Source organism: Cyphomyrmex costatus, unplaced genomic scaffold, assembly GCF_001594065.2.
Source record: "Cyphomyrmex costatus isolate MS0001 unplaced genomic scaffold, Ccosl1.0 scaffold255, whole genome shotgun sequence".
NCBI classification, from domain to species: domain Eukaryota; kingdom Metazoa; phylum Arthropoda; class Insecta; order Hymenoptera; family Formicidae; genus Cyphomyrmex; species Cyphomyrmex costatus.
This window is the reverse complement of record NW_017276638.1, coordinates 55,168-77,500: the sequence shown is the minus strand read 5'-3', so window position 1 is coordinate 77,500 and position 22,333 is coordinate 55,168.

The following is a 22,333-nucleotide window of genomic DNA, read 5'->3' as shown; positions in this document are numbered from 1 at the left end:
CTGGAAAACGATGTTTTTAGAAAATACATAATGTTTCTAATGGTACATAGTGAAGTGCTCGTTTTTGTCTCATGTTAGTTCAATTTTAAGATAGATTGAATTTCGTATTCATAACTTCATACAACAGCTCAGTGTAACGCACCACTCAACAACGATACATCATATCGTCGAATGAAAAAGTGACCAGAACGTAGGCAGAGAGGGATGAAAGAAGAAGACGGCAAGCGAGAGCAACGAGGAAAGAAGGAGAGAAAGAGACGCATATTTTGGCGGGGAAAGAGATAGATAGAGAGTCGGTGGTTGTGGATGGTCGCTATCAGGGACTCGCTATGATTAATGATCGAGTACAATACTGTTTTCATTAAACTCATTTCACTGCAGCTCGCATTTATCGCCGCGCTACAGGCGACCTATGGCCCAAGGCATACGCCCTTGGGCCCTTTTTCATGTCGACGGTAGGGTCGCTTGATTATGACGTCTCCATAAGATTCGACCTTGACTGGCTCGAATAGCGCTCGGCTGAATTCGGCCATTGTTACGCGAGCCTCATCTCAAATTCGTCAGCTCCACGAATTCGTAATCATCTTTGTTGAAATTACGTTTTGTGATCGAGCATCGGGTACCGATCACGTCTCTCTTTGAGAGCCATATACTTCACGAGAGTCGGGTCCTTCACCTCTTCTTGACACCTCTCAGATGCGAGAACGTCGTTAATTACGGTCAGCGCGCTCATTACATCACGGCGCTACTCTTTCAATCTAATTTTCTAGCTAATTTACTGACTCCTCGTTACAGTTTATTAATTGATCAATTATAATTAATGCGCGCTAGATAAACTTTACTTTTGATAACGAGTCACGTTATTACGATATCTTTTGTCTTGCAAGACATCTTACTTTTTTTGCATGACTTTATATTATTATATATCTTTCTTCCAATAATGATTTTCGAAATATTATAGGTATATCCATGAGCTTTCACAAAAAGATCACGGATATATGATCTTTTTAAAAGATTTTTTTGTTGTAAAAAGATCTTTAAAGATCTTTTTTGTGTACGATCGGACTTATCGTTATTCTAGGATGATGCCAAGGAGTCTGAGCCGCAGGAAGATGATCCATGGGCAGGACTTCCTTACACCGTAGATCTTGAAACTGGTAAGCTTACTTATATTGTTTATCCTTATATTTACGTAATACTTTAGTAAGAAAGGAATAAGGTTTCGATCTATTAAAGATGATTTTAATCGAACCGTTTTGTAATCGAAATTATTCTACGAATATTCTGTTATTTCGTCAGCGTATCAATTGCATTTTTTATCTCACTACGTTTTAACCGGAGATGATCAAAAAATCCCGTTTTCGGATACCAATTAAAGAGTCAGTCGACGCTGTACATGGTTTACGTTAGTCCGTGTGCTGGCAAGAACAGCTAAATACATCTAGCGCTCGCGGCTCTTTACATCGGAAGCGTATCGAATTAACGTGGCAATTTGTAAGAGCCAATCCGAACGTTCACTATAGTCCGAACCTGCCGCACCTGGCCGCACCTTTGCGCGGCTAATTAGCATAAACACGCCGACCGAATGCACTTCGCTGGCCAATCCTTTGAAAATATACCGTATACCGTGAAATATCCCATCGCCATGCATCGCGAAAAAATATATAATTGAAGACGTACGGTCTTAAACGCATTAAGTGTCAAAGTATAAGGAATTTAATTATTGTACGTTGTAAAAATTGCGTGACTCTTAATCAACAACTAAATTGACTATTACGCAGTTTCCTGCAGATAGCGATTATTAAAAGTTTTGATAGACAATTTACACGTTCATGTAATTAAATAATTTGATTTGTCTGAAAATAGAGATCAGGCGCAATGGAAAACGTGCATCATAGTATAGTAGTTAATAGCGAACGCATTAATAGACCAAGTTGCATCTCATTCCTTTTTTAGTAGTTTCTTTGGCATTCTTGTCGCGCTCGTTCTGTTGTATAATAAAAAGGGAGATAAGGACGTTAGCAGCGAGAAATGTTATGCGACACGAACCGCATGTGGGAGAATGTCGAGGACACTCGTGCGAATGTTGGGAGTGAGAGAGATGAAAGGAGACTGCAACGAGCGCGCATGCAACGCGCCGCGGCGCGTCTACCTGCATACCAAGGTGCACTTTGTTCAGGTATATAACTACGCGTTTCCAGGCAGGCAGGTTCCAATTCCGGAGGACTCGAGGCTGGGGAGTGGCTTCAGGAACGCCCTCGCTACCTTCCTCCCTACCTCTCCTTTCCAACCCCACCAGTCTGTCCAGCCCTTCTGTCGAGTTCGGTTCCCCTCTCTCTACCTCTCTCTACCTCTCTCTCTTTCTCTCTCTCTCTCTCTATTTCTTCCTCTTTCTCTCTCTCTGCATTTAATTACTTTGCGCTCGACAGAATATACGCCTAGCTACGAGACACTCTGCGTCGAGCGTGCTATCAACGGTTGACGAAGGGTCTGCTTGTTAAATTCTCCTTATAGAAATCCATATATTGATGTCTCTTGTATGTGACGACGAGGGCATGGTAAAACAATTGACAATTTTGGGAGCGTCTTGAAAAATAAAGGAAATAAAATTTTACTGAAAACGAAATTATTTCCTATTATCTTTTTATATTTTTATTAAGTTTAAAGAGTAGATGCTATAATCGTCTATGATGTATTACATCTTATTTTAAATTTTTTTAGCCATAATACAATAATATATATAGTTTGTTCTCATTTCAAAATAATATTGAAAAATTAATACTAGCACAAGAGAGCTAGTATCAGTATGCTACTGCTGTGATTGGTATTCCTTCGTTTATGACGACGAAATGAATTAATCGGATGGTACGGTAATAACTTTTTTGAGCGGAGAATGGACCAAGAAGAGAGCAGCAGAGCTCATTACGCGGTTATCTCGTCGTCGATCAATCGAGATATTCGGCGCATGGCGTGTATGATTAATGAGTTACTAGACTAATACATAAGAAATTCTTCCATCATCCTTATTCCGTAGGGCTTGATGGGAGAAAATGGTGGTCCGACGTAACATAGAGCAAGAGAACTGCGTGATGCGTGCACTGAAATAGAAATGGCAAGTTGATGACTTGAAATTAATTGTAAAACAAGAAATTTTAAATAGTCGATATAAATTACAACGCAAATCTAAAGTTCACACATTTATAAAAATTCAGAAAAGTCATTTGCAACTGATTTTTATTGCAATTATAATAAATTATTACATATTAGATAATTTATTTGGTTTAATATAGGTACATATATTCGGTTTCGTTTCACTTAATTCTTCTGTGATGAATCTATTATGATAAAGTCTCTCCTCAATTACGCAGTTTTATTTCAATATAAATTTAATTTAGAGTTTTTAATATTTAAAGCTAACGATATATAAGAATATTTATTTCTAAATGTTACAAAACGTTTCAGAAAGTTTTGGTTATTGATTTTTCTCATAATTTTTTTTATATCAAAAGAAATCAGTTTTGAATTATCGTAAAATTTATCTTAAAAAAATAGCGCTTACAAGCTGCATTAATATTTGCATGAGAAATTATTATATATTCACAAAACGAATTTCGTGCCAATCGCGATATTCGCGTGCGAGGTTGGTAGTTCGAAATAAAAAGAAAAGAAAGAAGAGAATAGATGAAAGGAGGCAGCATATACGTTACCACCGCAGCGCAAGGTGCTTGTATTGCTTGTACCAATTTGACGAAGCATGATGGATTGTACAGGGGCTTGTGCAAGTAAAAAATTTACATCTACGGAATAAATTATCATCCCATTGTCTCGAGTGCGAGCGCGTTAGAGACGCTATGTTTTGTTCAATGTGTATCGTGAATGTGTCTCCATTAAATATAGGACCGAATAACTGAATAACGCGTTTTATTATACATTTGTCAAGAATATTTTAATTTGTTCAAGGTAAACACAGAGACAAAAAATATACTAAATTCTAATAAATAACAGAAAAAAAATGTTTGCTAAATGATCAAAAATAGTAGTTGAATTTTATAAATTAATGTTTCTTACAGTTGAGAGTCAGATACTATTTAAATGCGTATAAAAATAATAATATCAAACGCTCGATTAATTTGAAAAACAAAACATTAAGTATACGACCAATACGAGCATAAAAGGATGTTGAAATTAGTAATAATTAGTAATCTATACAATCAATGCTTTTGTTCTAAATTAATATACAATAATAAAATTGCATATAATACATTGTGTATAAAAATAAATTTTAATAATATATTACTGCGGTAGTTTATTAGTGTTGTGTTTCAAGTCTGAAAAAGTTTCGGCGCGTAATCAAGGAATTACATACGTAGTATATAAATTCACACGCAATTATTATTTAGAAGCATCCGTGATCCAGCTTAGACTGCTTAGTCTAGGCGCACAGGCGCACTACATGGTTTCGCGGCCGTTTAAAGGTCCATGGCCGGAACAAAGTGTATTCTATGGATTTCGACCCCCTGATTACGAATTTTTCGGTCCGAAGTCCGAAAAGTTGGTCAGTCAATTGTTATAAACAATTTTTTAATAACAATAGGTAAATATCGTTTTTTTTCCTTGTAAAAATTCAGGCATATTTTTCAGACAATTTGGAACAAAAAAGGTCTCTACAAGTTTTTACGTAAAACTAATAGTTTCCGAGAAAAAAATTGCTGAAAATTGAAAAAATGCGATTTTTGCCATTTTCAGCACGTTACCACACTAACACATTTACATTTTTTTTTAATCTATTAGTCGGAAACTCTTCTTCAAAGCTTCAACAATTAATATATTATCACATTTGAACGCTATTTTCAGCATACCTTATGTACAATACCATTTTTAGGGGATGTTTCTGAGCAAGCGCCAGTCTGGGTTTCGTGGTCTATAATTTCTATATATCCATGATAACGATCAGGTATATTCAATGGTTTTCGATGTCCCGAACATAAAATTGTTTATATAATTAATGAAAATTAATAACAATTGTTAATAACAATTTGTGCATTTATTATACCTGATCGCTATCATGGATATATAGAAATGACCACGAAACCCAGACTCGCGCTTGCTCAGAAACATCCCCTAAAAATGGTGTTGTACATAAGGTATGCTGAAAATAGCGTTCAAATGTGATAATATATTAATTGTTGAAGCTTTGAAGAAGAGTTTCCGACTAATAGATTAAAAAAAAATGTAAATGTGTTAGTGTGGTAACGTGCTGAAAATGGCAAAAATCGCATTTTTTCAATTTTCAGAATTTTTTTTCTCGGAAACTATTAGTTTTACGTAAAAACTTGTAGAGACCTTTTTTGTTCCAAATTGTCTGAAAAATATGCCTGAATTTTTACAAGGAAAAAAAAACGATATTTACCTATTGTTATTAAAAAATTGTTTATAACAATTGACTGACCAACTTTTCGGACTTCGGACCAAAAAATTCGTCATCAGGGGGTCGAAATCCATAGAATACACTTTGTTTCGGCCATGGACCTCTAAACGGCCGCGAAACCATGTAGTGCGCCTAGACTAGCTATGGCATTGTCTTATTCGGTTTAATAATATAATACAATTTAATATAGATAATTTGATGTACGTTTTTAGAATCTTTTTCAATACATGAAAAAATTAGAATAATGAACAAAATGTATTATACAGTAATAATGAAACACGTTGCAATGTGTAATTCGGTTATCATTGCATTATAGATTTGAATTCTTGCATGCACCGAAAAAATTGTATTCTTAACTTAAGAATATCCCACTTACGTATATAGTATGTTTTCCTCTAAAATAAGCGCTGAGATGATCCTCTTAATTTAAGAGCATCTAAGAATTAGTATATTCTTAAAATGAGAATATAGAGTGTCCCATTTTAAACGATATTCTCAAGTATTTCCTAAACGATACAAACACGTGCAAACACGTGCCTACGTGAAAATTTCGTCCGCGTGGACGCCACCGTGAATATCCAGACTGAGCGTGAAAACAAATGCATATGAGCATCATCGAAAACCGCGTGAAACGCGCGTGATAGCAACGATCCCATTCGCAAATAAAAAATATATTCTTAATTTAATCTGTTAAGAGGAAATATTAAGTACATCTTTCAAGAATACAATTTTTTCGGTGTGTATTTGATTGGGAGAATGTTAAAATTTTAGGTGAAGAGAAATTTTTGCATAAAAGATTGACTTTAGGAATGATTTATATTTTTAAAAAATTAAACGAATGAATGTTAAAAATGGTCCGCAATTTTTTGATCCACTGTATTTGTTTACAACAGCTTGATGCTTCCCTTTTTTAGTTTTTACTATCTTTTTGTCTTTTGGATGTGTTTATACATGCCTTATTATTTTATATAATAGAACTTTTACATAAGTTTAAGTGTATTATCTGTTATTTTTTTACAAAATGACTTGTTCAAGCATGTAAGTTAGTATTATTACTCTTTCAAATCGTTACACTAATTTATTTATATTACACAGTAAATTTGGGAATTCAATGTACAATTAAATTGACGGACACAACGTACTTCTTGTGATAAAAAAGTTTTTGTACAATATTAAATCTCGTCACAGATTGTACTTTCTTAATTTAACATTTAATTCACATGATGATTGCTTATGATATTGATTTTTGTACATTTTATTGGTTATTTGAAATTCTTTTATATAGATATTGAGAAGAATCCTAATTCTAGTGTCTGGCTTTAATTGGTATTATTAATTTACTAAAATATATAATATATATATATATAAACAATTCAATTAAAAGTAGAGAGAGAGAGAGAGACTCTCGAAAATTTATATATAAATATAAATCTTAGTTGGTGTTTGCGATTGATGATCGACTGAAATAAATTTAACCCGACCGGTTTGCTTGTGATACTTTTATATTTATTATTACGATCTATATTATTACGTCTATACAAACGAAAAGATTCGAATAATCGCGTAGCCGATTATTAGCACCTTCGATACTGAATAACCTTTATCGAGATCGACGTTATGCCGAGAGATCGGTTTTCGTTACGCCTTGTGAGATTCAAGTCGTGTAATGGGCGTTCAGCCTCGACACTCCGCCTTCTTAGATATGCCCGCGACATTATCTGCGACTACGGCTTGAAGAGAAGAAACTTTATGAGATTATCGCAAAGAATCCCTATATAGAACCGAAACAATTTGCTGATCAGCTACATTCATCAAATATTGAATAATATTTTGCAAGGGACAAAAAATAACAAACTGTTACAGAGGAAAGAATGGCTTCATTAAAAAGTAAAAAACTAATGTATAGGCTTTTTAACTAACGAAAGATTTACGAGGAAGATTTTTTTATATTTCTTTAAATAAATTTACAATGATATTATTTGATTACTGTTAATATTATCACTTCAACAAGTTTGCTTACAAAATTAGATTTCTTCTGACTAGGTGATGAAATCATGAAAATTTGTAATTATGGATATTACTTATTTGCTGATGATATACCTAGATAAATGAATAATTCGAATTTTATTAATATTTCAGTAGGTACATATTTCATATTAGTTTAGAAGTAATTTATTTTTAATATATTTATATATATAATGTTACTTTTATATTCGTATTTCAACAATTATTAATCAAAGTTTAGGAACCAACCAAAAATTCATGTACATTTAGCTACAAAATATATAAAGTAAGCTATCTTAAATCGATATAAATGAATAATTTTATTTTAGAGAGTATAACACATGTATATATATATATATATTTCTACATTATTTTCTAAATAAAAATCTTTATATTTGGATTACACAAGATAATTAAAAACGCGTATTGTTTATAGATTGATACTCATGCTTATTTTTGGTCATCTTAAAACGGAATTGAATACGAAGTCCGCTAATATTTTGCGTCGTGCTGTAACAGAGAAGCGTCCATCTTGTAACACAAAAAGTAATGCAATTTCCTCAATATTTTGATGAATCGGAGGAACGAGCTGTATACGTAATCTATACGATGAGTCGTAGAGGGACAGTGAAATTGGGATTGGTGGGGACCTCTCGATAGAAACGCATGCGTGAGCGCATAAAACTGAACATCTGCCACGTGCGCGGGCGGTGCACAGTGCGTGGATTCGTGCGTGGACTGAAATCACGAGGGGGGGAAGAGGGATGGAAAGCATGGCCGCATCCGCCATGCGCGACCGCTGAGGAACGATCAACTAATTTCCTGTTTATTTCCAATTTCGATATTGGGACGTTAATTGAGGAATAGAAGCCATTAGAAGACCACGTGTAAAATAAGAGAAGACTTTCGAATTTCATTACATTATATTCATGAAGTTTAGAGGTAAAACGGATCAATTTTCTTTGCAGTAAAATGAACTTCTTTTTATTAGTTGGTGAAGTCATTAAAAGTAGTGCACGAGTATTTATTTATAGTATTCATTTCAAGTATGATCAGCTTTTATATGCGATGAAAGCATTATTTCATGTTGTTATATAATTCTTGTGGTCTTCATTGCAGAGTGAAAAATATCAAAACTTTTACAAATTTATTTAGCTTATATTTGTTTTTTATTCTCTTAAACTACGGAAGATTTTGAGAATTATTAAACTAATTTACTTTGATCGTAAATGCGCGTACATGAAAGCATGTCGTTGATCGATTCATTTTATTTCTTAATTCTTCAATCACAATCATAAATTAGATCGCAATTATAATCGCGATGCTTTTGTGACGAAAAGCGGGTTAATAACGGCACGCTTAGTCTCATCGACAAATACAGAAGAATAATACGAAAAGGATACAAACGAGAAAATGCAGTCGGCAGTAAGGAACGTTAGACGCAATCGATAGACCGCATTGTATTAATTTCCGCTTCAATTCGTCAAGGATTGCCGGGAGAGAAAAAATAATATCCGACTGACTATCTCCACGCATGGCAATAGCCGTGACCAATACCTCCCGAAGTGGATTTGGAATTAGACGCGGGAACCCCACTTCACAGACCGAGCTCCACTCTGAAGCTCGGGTGCTTCGCGATTCTCGAAAACTCCTCGTCATCCCTCTCTTCGAATAACTGCAAAAAAATCCGCTTCGACTACGATGCTTTCTTTTTTCATGCCCTACTTAATCTCCCTAGAAAAACTAGATATTTCGAGGACTGTAATGGGGAACGAATGCGTAAAGGATCAAAGGATTTTACAATAACAAAATTGCTCGAGAGAGAGAGAGAGAGAGAGAGAGAGAGAGAGAGAGAGAGAGAGAGAGAAAAGCGATGCCCTAGTTCGCGGGGATTCGTTGTTCGGCGAACAATTTTTGTGAACGCGTGATTCGATTTCTCGCCACGACGTCCCGAGAGGGAATCAATATTTGGAGCTGTGCGTGTTCCGCCATGTTAGTCCAGCTATGCCAGCCAACGGCGACCCCCATGGGGGATGTGTCTGCGAGGGCAGCTGGCGAGGCGTGTATGGGGGTTACAGGGATACTCGGAGCCATGACTTGCTACATCCACCCCTGTAACACGAGCACGCACCATTACTCATATCGCGGCTCGTTGCACGCCACGGATTCGGGACGAATCCAGGAGGGCACTTCCAGGAAGCCTCGGGATGAAAATAGGCGGCAACAATAGCCGCGACGTCATGTCTAGCTTCGTGCCAGCATATAATAATAGCGTAAAAATATAATCGCGCCAGTGCAATATGTAATGCAAAAATAGAATCGCGTCCATTTAGTTAGAACATTTTCCGAAAATGTAGCGTTTGTATGTTGCGATTTTTGTAACGATTCGAATATTTGAATGAATTTAATTATATATTCAAATGCCATTGTAATGGTATTTGTTTATGATGGTATCTATTTGTTTATGAAATTAGTTTAACGGTGAAGAAGCTTACATGTCAAATTATTTATAATCCGAACCATTTTCTCATAGAAAGGAGATTTTCATCTGCATTTAAATGCTCATATACATATATACATATATAGGCTTCATAATAATTATAGATAAGAGAAAACGTTCGACTCTTGCGACGTACCATCATACTATGCTTTCATGTATGTGTCAAATACATAGATTCGTGAGGGAAACTAACCAACTAATTAAACTAAATTCCATCTTCGGTGAAAACCGACAATTCCCGTCATGCGAAACGACAATACTCGAAATTATCTGGCGAATATCTCGCCAGCTCAGAACATACAGACATGTCTATAATGAAGGCTGACGTTGATAAATATAATTGTAATAACGTATTATGTTTCACTGTAATCGCAAACCGAATACGAATGCCAATCACAACGTTCGTAATTATATCCGCCCGGATTGGTCGAGCTTACTCCAATCCTTCGTCCAAGTATTTTAATTAATCCCTTCGTTAATCTCATATTAATAAAATGGAATATGAGGAAAGAGAGAGAGAGAGAGAGAGAATCGCTATAGAGCGTCCATTTTAAAGCCGCGTCGACGTGCTCAACAAAAGGGCTGGATTCCTTCTCGACGAGCACGAGCCCTCGCTCCTCCGCTCCTTCGCCACGTCCTTCGTATATCTCAAACGTTTCAATCCTATCGACGGATTAAAACATTAACATAAAACTCGTATTAGAGTCAAGCTGCACAGAGTGTTGGAAATGACGACAGTCGCCAGTAACGATGAAAAATTAAGTTCGTAGCATATCCTCCCTCTTTCCCTCTCTTCCTTTTCGAAGTTCTCGCCGTCGTACAATAGAGCTTGTATACAGTCTGTAGAAGTCGTTACCTGGTTGAAATCGTCTACGATTTTGTGAGGTTTTTTGCAAATCATGCTAGTTCTATAAGCGACCGGTGTGCCTCTCGTCGAAACCTCACCGAATTCGACTTTCGACTTTTGCTACCGGATAATAACATAATATCGTTCCTTTTAAGAAGAAGACTTTTTTTCTATCCAATATTTGTAATCGCAGCGATATTTTTCGTGCGTTTATTTTTCGTTATTCTATATCACACGGAAAAGGTTTCTTTGAATTTAATAAATTTTATTGTATCCAAATAAATTTGTTATTTGGAATGGTCCAAATCAATATTTGAATCAATGAGTACACTTGTTTGAATTTGAAATAATATATATTTTGTCTTAAATATATTTATTTGTTTGTATAGGCAATGCCTATCTTCGGCATTTGTGTGACACAAACACAATTGATACAATATAACACAGCATTGCTCGTTTAATCTTGTTGTTAGACTTGTAAACCATTGTTTCCGTAACTTTGACTAAAAAATGTGAGAATATATAATTTCTATCAATATATTTTGCCATTTTCAAATGAATAATTTGTTTCATTCTTCGTATTTATTGTAATCAAATAATATATTATTTGGTTAAGAGACATTACTTCAAATAATAATGTTATATTTGTCAAACAATAGACGTTTCTCGAAAGAAATAACAAAATTTTCATTCAAATAATATTTCGTACAAGCATATGTTGTTTCAATGAAACACATTTTATGCCCATTCCCACCAATATTAGATCAACTTTAATCTTGGTTAAATTTGCTCTTCGTCTTTCTCTAGTTTTAAAAATTAGAAAAAGATGAACACAGTAAGTTAAATCGAGATTAAAATTAATCTACAGTGGTGGAAACGGGAATTAGTCAATTACATGGGAATACCAAATCCAAAAAAAATTTTTCTCTGTATAATGTTGAAAGAAATGTTTTGATTAAATTAACAAAAGGTTCCAAGCCAATTTTGTGAGGCTTAGAATTCTGATTATATGTTAACAAAAATTCTGTTTGATCTCATTAAAATGCCAATCTGTTTAGGATCTTTTGTTGGTTTAATCAGAACATTGTTGTCAGTGAAAAAAATTGTAAATTACTATGAGAACATCAAAATTTACTAAGAATTGTACATATTTTTTTTTTAAATAAATATAATCAACATTTGTATTATCCTACCGGATAAATCATATTAGAACATAAAGTACTCTTGACTAAGCTGGTTAAAACACGAGCTTAAGTACGGGAAAGAATGCAAAGCTAAATATTAAATAAACAAAAGACCGCATTGCTAGTACATTGAGGTGAGGTTCTTCTGGTAGAATCTGGTGTTGGTTTAGGATAGATATGTATCAGACCGCGTGGGTTAAGGTCAGCCTGTCACCTCAAGTACCATTAGCCCTTTCTAGACACCCTCTCCGTTCTACCTCCAACCTGTCATTAATGCATCAAGGTATTTTTTGTCGATGGACTTTCCTGAGAATCTCTCGCAAGCAATAAAGGGAATAGCTATTTTGTATCAATCAGGCATCGGAATGAACCGTGTATAATAGAAGCAATAATGATACACGTAGATACTCGTTTCAAAGGCACACTTATTCGCAACTTTAATCACGATATTCATTACAATTAGTCATTATTCTTAAGAAATTTAATAAAGGAAGTATCTGCTGGAAAAGAAATTTGCACTTCTTGTGAAATAAATGTAATGAATGTATGTACGTATAGAAGTACAATTGAACTAGAAAAACATAACGTGGTGAAAAATATTCTCATTAAATATTCGAAGTATCTCTTAAATTCATTAAATAACAAATGGAAAATAATATATTGATTGTACGGTGTATTAATTAGAATAATTTTCATATGAAAATCGTTATTTACATGTTAATAAATTTCTCCACTTGTCTCCAGAAGAGACGAAAGTTCTTTCACATACGAAAAGTATGATAATAGTTAGAGATTGACCGATTTAAAATCTGTTTTGTCATGTGGGTTACTATGTCCCGCGGAAGAATTTGTGCATCACCACAACTTGCAACAAGGAACTTTGGAAGCTAAACCGTTATAAAGCAGCGTTTGCGAGTTAGACTAAGAAACAGGTATGGCAACAAAAGTTGCTGTATAATATATACACTAAAATATGTACATAAATAAAATATTGTTGTCGAGCACAAGCATTTCTGTAGCAATTCATATTTTTATCAGATCAATAGATTCATTGAATTTACCTGTAAATTTATATTATCGAGACGTGTCCTTTCATCTAAATGTCAGTAAAGATTTATTGTCGAAAAATATTACTGTTTGCAGAATTCAAGTTTTATCCAAAATAATGTCAATTTGTACACCGCAAATCTTCTAGCGCATAGCGCGTTATTCTGAACGTAAAATCATGATAGCACCTGTCTTTCAAAGCACGTTTCTCGCAAACAGACGCTGACTTTGCCCGCTTTTGCGAAATACCCAATAAAACTCGGACTTTATTGGACAAGCAACGCGCGGTACAATAAAATATTCCTTACGAGTTATCTCGATTTGCTCGGTGCAGTCTGGACGTTAAGGAGCATGTCTGAAGGAGAAACACCGTCGCTTCGTATCTGCTCGGTTAGCGAACGCCTCCAATATGACGGGTTAAACCGGAAGGAGATAGGTAACGGGAGACGAAGTTTTCGGAAGTCAAAATGAGAAAAATGCACCTTCTAAGCATGACTCGACTACCGCGTGGCTCTTGTGGTGGACGCGAGGCCATCGAAAAGTGCAAGCTAGACACGAAGAGAGAACGTCATACTATGAGGTGGCAACAATGCTCATTGACGGGCACCACCAGATCGAGAATGACTTGTACGTATGAGGTGTTAGCAAGGTTTCTGACCTCGTTTTCAGAATCTTCCTTGCGTACGAGTGTGTCTTGATTACCTTGCTCTTTCTGTCTGGCAAATCGGGAGAATTCGTATTTTGTGACTGTTTGCTTTACATTTAATATCTGCGATCTCAATTCTTTCTCTCTTGTCGTTTTCAATTTGATTTGATCGTATTTGTATTAGCAAAAATGTAGTAATTTTAATAAATGACAACGTTAAAAGTTCATCTTCATCAGTATAATTATTGGCAGTGCACATTGCTGCTTTCTTAACTTTGGATTTAAAAGTCTACAATGAAAAAAACATTTTTTCTAGAAGGTCTAAAATTTTGCTGGATATAGATCTGAAAATAATTTTGTTGCAAACTCAAACTGATTACCAGAACATCAACATTCTTTTGCAGCATTGTTCATTATTTTGTAATTTCAAACATAATTATTTTGATGGTCCAACAACATTATTTTCAGACTTGTTTCCAGCGAAATCTCTTTTTTTTTTTCTATATAGCATCGCAGTAATGTACAATAAGATCTAATATCGTGCATGCACTTTTATTAGAAAAGTATGAATATTAATGTTAACTATATCTATTACACTGTTTGACTTAGCTCCTCGTGTTTACTTCCACGATTATCGAACCGTATCATGACGTATTCACGGATCTGCAAACTGTTTGCTCGAAAAGAGAGGTGTGACATCGTTTTTGTGAACGTATTCTCGATTACGCGGCATGTCCGTTGTCTGAACGATGACCAACGTTTTTCACCTGCCATTATTCTCTTAATTACGTTACTTTACCGTGAATTTCGACACCCGACTCCATTTTACAATTGCCAGTACAATACACGTCTCATTGTTAGTCAAGATTCAGACTATTCGATGTATAAAACTATAATAGTTAAGCTGAACGCGTGCGCGTAATCATGAAAATATTTAAACTGTAAAATTTAATATGCTTTCTTTATCAAAATACTCTTTTTTTTATAACTAACACGGAAATTTTATGGATTAAAAAATTAAAAGTTTGAAACTTTGTGCAAAACTAAAATAAGTATTATTATTTTTAAAATGTACGAAATTATTATTGACTTTATTACTATTCCGCGGTCAACTATTCATGTATTAATTATTACTCCGGAATGATGCTTAAAAGTGATTGCACATAATTTTAATTTTCGACGATAAGAACGATAACGAATTTATCGCTTCGCACATTGTTGTATTAAGTGTTACGGGGTAATCGCCGAGTCAGATGTATGCTAAAGAAACAGTAAACGGGTTTAGGCCACTTTCCGACGGCATGATGCTATTGAGTGATACTGTTGAATAATAAACTCACACTACGCGTTTGATGAGAAAATGAAGAGAAAAAGTCAAAAAGAGCCCGTGTTAGTGTCAGTCGACGTTCCGGAACGAACCTGGAATATTGGCGGAATATTGGAAAGCACAACTTCATGCAACTACTATTATTTATCAACTGTATAAGGTGTCCCAGGCTGCGTTCTTCAGGACAATTCCGCAGAATTGACTGTGTATTGTTACGTTACAGTTTTGTCGATGGTCCTATAGTTCGTTCGCGGCGGCATATTGGCAGATACAGTGATTTGCACTTATTGGTTAATAAATCAGCGCTATGGTGCTACGTTTGCCATTAGGTGCCGATATTCTTCGACACATTCATGATGAAGTGACGCTGGCATGGTAAATTGAAATAGCGTCACTCTCCTCAATAATCCGGTTCGTTCCACAAAATTGTCCATAGGAAACGACGCGAAACGTTTTAAATCTTGATTGTAGAAAGTAGTAAGTGAGTCAAGTTATACTTAACCCTCAACTACAGTGAAAACTGTTCCTAACAATAAGTCCTAAAGCGTCCTATTTGAAGTACAGAATGCAAGTGAATCTTCGTTTCGCGACGATTGATAGAGGAAGGTTTAAATTTTTACTTATAATTTAGAAGTAAACCACAGCGTGGCAAAAGTGTGTTTCCGTGGTCAAAAAGCCCACAGACTACATAAATAATCGGATTTGGATGAAATTTGAACCACAAATACTTTAATAGATTACAAACAATGCATTATAACTCTAATTTTATGCATAGTCTTTCAGAGTGACAAAAAGTAGTTAAATTGAGAATTGCAAATTGTTACGCAACTAAACATAAATAAGTTGTCATATAATGTTAATTCGTAATATATTATCTAATTTCAGCATACATTATTTATTATATATTATTCCAAAATTCCATGTATGTATAATAGAATCTTAATAAATCATAGTATTAGTAAATAATTTTATTTTAAACAAATGATTATATATGAAAATAAAATATAAATATTAAAATATTATTCTATTTAATTTCATATTAATTACTTCCGATAATGCTCAATTAGTTAATTGCACTTTAAATATACTAAATAAAAATTGTAAACTTAAAAAAAAAACGCTGTTTAAAATCGGTTTTTCCTCTTTCGAAGCAAATATCACCGAAACTGTAAGAGATAGAAAAAAATTCTACAATGAAAATTTCATGACTTCAAGAGTACTTTAGAACTATAATTAGAAAAACTTTTTTTTTTATTATTTATTAAAATTATTTGTTCTTAAAAATAATTTTTTAAATTACAGTTCTAAAGTACTCTTGAATTTATGCTATTTTTATTCTCGAAATTTTATGTATGGGTATATGTTATATGGGTATGTATAAAAAATTACATGTCGCTTATTTTTATTTGGAGAACAACATACTAAAAGCTTATTAAAATCGGAGGGGGGATAGTTGGGTTTTTTCCTTGTTACTTTTAATTATGCGATTAATACTTTATGTAATCACTGTAATTGTTGCAGAAGCAAAGATGAGCAGCAATAATTTTTTGCTATTTATTACGGAATTCTAACTAAAAATTTTGGGCCCAATAACAATTAGTCTTTTGCAATCTTTCTAAATTACAATTCAACTAAAAGTATATTATCAATTTTCTTATCTTTAATTTTTTAAGAAGCAACGCAAATGTTTTATTGATTAAAACAATACTCAATGCATGTTTATATATCTATTATAAAGTATATTATAATATAAATATTATTAAAAAAATACATTCGCAGATTTTTATAAACTTTGATAATTTTTTAATGATATTTATCGTGACGACGTTGAATCATGAATAATAAAAAATGTCAGACATTTTTATTATATTTGCGCACGCATATTATCGCAATATTACTACTTGTTTTTACACTTATAATTGTTATTAAAAGAATAGAAATACTTTACAGAGAGAGTACAAGATTCTAAAAATATTAAAATTGTATTTTTGACCGCGATTTCATCGATTTGCCGCACTGTGGCACCGTATCAATCGTACAAATTGTACAATCTTTTAAAATTTTCGCTTCCAAACAAAATCACTGTACTTGAAGGTTACGATTTGCGTTTGGCATGTTTACAGTTATTACATGATAAGGTATTAATACCTAAGTCATACATTTAAAATAATTTTTTAAAATATTTTAATAAATTAGCAAAGTAAACCCAAGCAAGATTTCTCTCTCACATAAAATTAATTAAATATTGAAAAAAATTTATATTATACATTTCAACTTCGCATTAGGTTAATTTTAATGAACTTCTGATTAAAATCGAATATATTATTTTATTATATCTGAATCAAAATAATTAAAACGCTGTACGTAATCGTAATTGTCCGAAATCTCATAGAAGCAGTGACATGATCAAAATATGCGATGTCAAAGGAATAAAAGTTCAAATATACGTAAAAGTCGTTGTATTATAAAACATTTCGCAGAAAGTATGCATAAAAGTATGCATAAAGAAGAAAAAATACTGAATTTTTTCGGGGTAGAAATTATGTTTCGTTTAATTTCTGGAATTTTCAGATTTTAATCGACAATATACCTCTATATGAAGAATTGTTGAATTGTATCATTATCGCTGATTATCAGAAGGATTATCATAATCGTAAAGTTTATGCATTCATCAGAGATCTATAGCCATTGTCAAGTAGCCTAGAGTGCGCATAATAAGTATACTGACCGTATCGGTAGCAATTATGAAATTATTCCAATATATGCTGGTAGATCTCAAACTGCGTTCGAATGAGAGTGACGACATAAGTATAAGGGGTATCAATGGAGAAGGCATTTGACAGGATTTAGATAGCATCTTAACAGCAGTGATTTACAAGATTTATCATCCGGTGGTTTTAACCTAGTGACTGGCTTTTAGCGTGGCTACAGTCACTGTGAGAATTAAATAGGCATGTTTATACGAATGTATAAAAACAATGCTAATAATAGGTTATAGTAGTGATAGATCTATATTTACTCTTACAAGTTGCCTTTGTGATTTGTATTTTTTTTACTACTATATATATTTGTTATTAAACGTTAGATATAGCAACTTTAAATTATTGGATGCTCCTATATTATTTTTTAATACGAGATATTTAGCGACTGGAGTAAAATTGGTACAAAATTTATGATGAATAAAAAATTAATTTTCTTATTCATGGTAATTTAATATATAATATATGTTTATATTGACTTAATCCTGTGAATTTAAAGTTAGGATAAAGTAATAAAATTTATAAAATTTCTCTAAAAGCACAATATTTTCTACTTATATTTTTCCGACCATATATTTGACGATGTCAATACAAATTTTTGTATTGTATATATACAATCAAACATTTCTCTTGATAATTATGAGTATGCATCTTTGCATAAATTATAAAACACAACTGTATTACAACCCCTACAATAATTTTTTTAAAGGTAAAAGATTGCATAGATCGGTCTTGCAAGACTGATTCCCATTGCGACCGATGTTACGACAAACGCAATTGGCGCTATCCTCAGGGCGAAAGGAAGGGTTGCTAAGTCGAGGGATGACTCGGGGCTATGCCAGGGCAAGATGCACCCCTGACTAAACCCGAGGCAAGGCAACGAGGAGCGGATCAAGCCCGGGTATACGTTCCCGGATCGCAGTGGGGAGTCGGAGAATGGCATTACGGGTAGAGAGACCTTCCCTCTCTTCCCACCTCGCTTCCCTGCCACGTATTGTCTGGCAGCCATATTGGAGTAACAGCCAACCCCGTCGTGATTGGTCCGTTTTTTAACGGAGAGCCCGTGGCTTGGCACAATACTCAACCAGCCCGTGGTTAGGCAATTCCTGGCTATGCGATAGTCTATCAGTCGACTCCATACTGCGTTCGCTTCGAACTCGTCTGTTGATGGTGCCCGGGTATTATGACTTTCTTCAAGATAGGATCGTGTGACGCAAAAACGATCCACGCCACAGGGCGATAAAGGAAATCCCCTATTCCAGCCCCCAATCTAATCTGGTTTAGTCCAGTTTAGTTCAGGCTCCCCAGTTTAGTCCACGGTCTGTGTGCACCGAGTTTCCACAATTTTCCAAAAATCTCACGGGAATTCTTTGGCTGCCGACGGCAGCGATGATGACTTATGGCATTTTAAAGTGATACTGCATAAACCATGTGTGTAACATTTAAAAGTTCTAAAGAATGCGCTGAGGATTAGTCACCTTGGGAATTTTAAGTGCGGATAAATTTGTGTAGACATTTTGTTTCTTGTCGGAGTTATCTACTCTGAAAGATCGATGTTCCATCTGAAAAATAACTCTGTTTTAGCAGACTGACAGTGTTATTTAAGCTCGAAATCTAAAACAGTATGTATAGTGCGAGAACTTAGGCTTATCCTAGCAATTGTTTATGATAAATACGAAATAGTTGAGTGACTTAAGTACTGCCACTGTGCTTTCTCTTGTGAACGGAGTGTTGGATTATTTTCTGGATTCTTTGGCATTCTGGATTAGGATCTAGTGGACACAGGTAGGCGAAAAATGTTTAGCAACTGTATTTGTATATCACAACGCGACTCAGAATATTGCGTAACGCAAGCACGTGTAGTTGCTTTAACGACAATTTGTTTTAATCGTAGCGGTTTGACAACAAATATGCGACGCTTTGATTGATAATGTCTAAAGAGAAGAGCCCACGTATATCTTATATTATCGATTAATCTTATATTATCGATTAATTCCTCTTAAGCACGATGATAATTAAGGATATTTTTCAAATATTCTTTGTTTCTTTAACATCAAATAATTAATATTTTTAAATTGTATACATATTAAATTGTATACATATATTCTGATATATATATATATAATTATAAATAATTATTATTATATTACTCACAAATATTCTAGATGCGATTTGATCTATGATCTATGTTTAAAAACAAAAAATACTTTACAAGTACAACTGATTTTTCAAAATTTGAAAAATACAAATTCTACAACTTATAGTTGCTGATCATATTTTATTATTATTTGAAACGTAGTATTTTATTTTTGAAAAATGATTAAGAATACATATGTTACTTGTTAGACGCTATTGTAGGAAATTTGGTTTGATATTTGTACGAAAGAATATTTTAAATCTATTTGGAATAATTTAATAATTTTTAGTAAGAAATATATACGTACCAATTTATATTAATATTATTGCTGCGTAGCATAGTAGCAATTTCTCTTTTCATGTTTTCCAAAGTTGGACACTAAAACTATTAATTATCTTCCCGTTAGAGTTTAATCGTGTTAAATTTTTAATGAACTTCCATGTTTAGCTAAAAAGATCAACTAGAAGCTTTTAAAGAGATATGATAAGCACAAGACACATCGAGGACACGCGTCTATCCAATCGACCGACCGGTTCGCACACTCTTGACGAAACGAGACACGACGAAACGAGACACGACGAAACGGTCGACAGTTCGACATTGATCAGCGGCAGAATTGATGATCGCAATTACGATTTATCGTTCACGGCAGGTGACGCACGACGATTCGCGCACTCCTTCGGTTCCGAATGAGACGTCAAGCTCCGTTCTGGAGTTGACTGGTACCAGAACCGGATCGTCACCCTTTGTCAAGGGTACGAATGAGATTAACGCGACATGTATACGTATTGTCATCTCCGGGGATAGGACAATCGTGCCGACGCATTTGGCTTTGAGGATTCCCTTCCGGTGTCCCGTCGGATATATACGCTGTGAACGAATTGGAAAGAGGTCGAATAAGAGAGCGTTCTCCTGCGGTCCTCGGTATAGGACCGTCGACACCGAAAATTCTGTCGAGTAATGCAAGAATTATTATCCAACCGTCGGGTTGAAGGGAGAGAAAAAGGAAGAGAGGGGGGCGGAAGAAAATGGTCGTTAAGCGTGCGCGCGAAATATGAGAAATGATCTGTCGACGTTCCCGTGGCCAGGGAAAAAGCCGAACACGGGCTTCAAAGAAGCCGTGGAATTGAAAAAGCCGAAGGGCCGCGTCATTAGATGTAGCGTGATAGAGCGAATTCCGGACGACGGGCTTGGTCGAAGGAAAATTTATTCCGACGGCAAAATCTCAAGCACATCCAAGAAAACTGAAACTTTCTTATTTACTCCTTAAAATGACAAACGTCAGCAATTGCAACGAACTTGACACGATTGGAGACAAACTTTGAAATTTTTGTGATTTAAAAACTAATGCATTATATTATTAAATTATTTTCTATGAAAAATTTGATAAACGTATTCCTTAACAGTATTTGATAGACAGAAATTTTATGTTCTTAAACAAATTAATTCTCTAGAACAATAAGATCATCAAAGAATAATTGAACCTATCGAATCTAAAAATGAAAAATAATATGATGTTCTTATTGTAAAATTTTTTTGCTAAATATCTTTAAATAAAGAAAAGAATTAATAGATTTTCTTATTTTTTTAGCTTAAAATTATCTAAAATATTGTAACATTTATTTATAACGGTTTTTATACATATTTATCTTATCTGTCTATTTCTTTTGATTGAAGAATAAAAAATTGATGTATTTTCTATATTTCCAAGCTAACATATACGATAAATTTCTATTGCGAGAATAAGGATGTAACAGAAATTACATTTTGTAAATACTTGTTATAGAGCAGAGAGAAGCAGAAAATTATACACAATAATAAGTCACAATAAATGATGCTGCACTGGTTAAAAATTATGCTTGTACCAATTACGCGTGGCGCACGTTCGATGTGAAAGTAATTTCACCTCGTAATTTTACGGGGCTTTAAATAGGGTTTACGTCGACCGGGAAGGGGCTGTTCTGACTTCCCTCAAATTATAGACGGCCATTATCGCGCGGTCGGCCTCGCATTTGGGTCAGACAATGGCCGCCACCACTCGTTAATGTAATAGGCATCCAAAAGGTGCGATCTCTCCCTTTACTGGGAGGCACCGGCACTCAACGGTAGGAACCGCGCAGGACGAAAATCCTCATTCACGATCAACCTGTCTGCCGTTTCGTCAGGCGGACCTGTTCAGGTTCCAGGCAGCTCCCGAAAGAGGAATTATTATTTTATGAGATTATTATCTCTAATAACATCGCCCGACTACGAGGCGAGAAAGGAGTATGCTTTTGTGTTTGATGGAAAAATGTTTCACGCGTAGAAGTAGCTCGCTCGAGCTGTTCGATATTATCGATGTTTTGTCAAAAGTCCAGGTAGAGATTCTAGAAGCCTTTTTACTTAATAGACTTTTTGTCGGTTAGTCGATTCGTGTAGTTTATAATAATTTTTTGACTCCGTTTATTTATTACT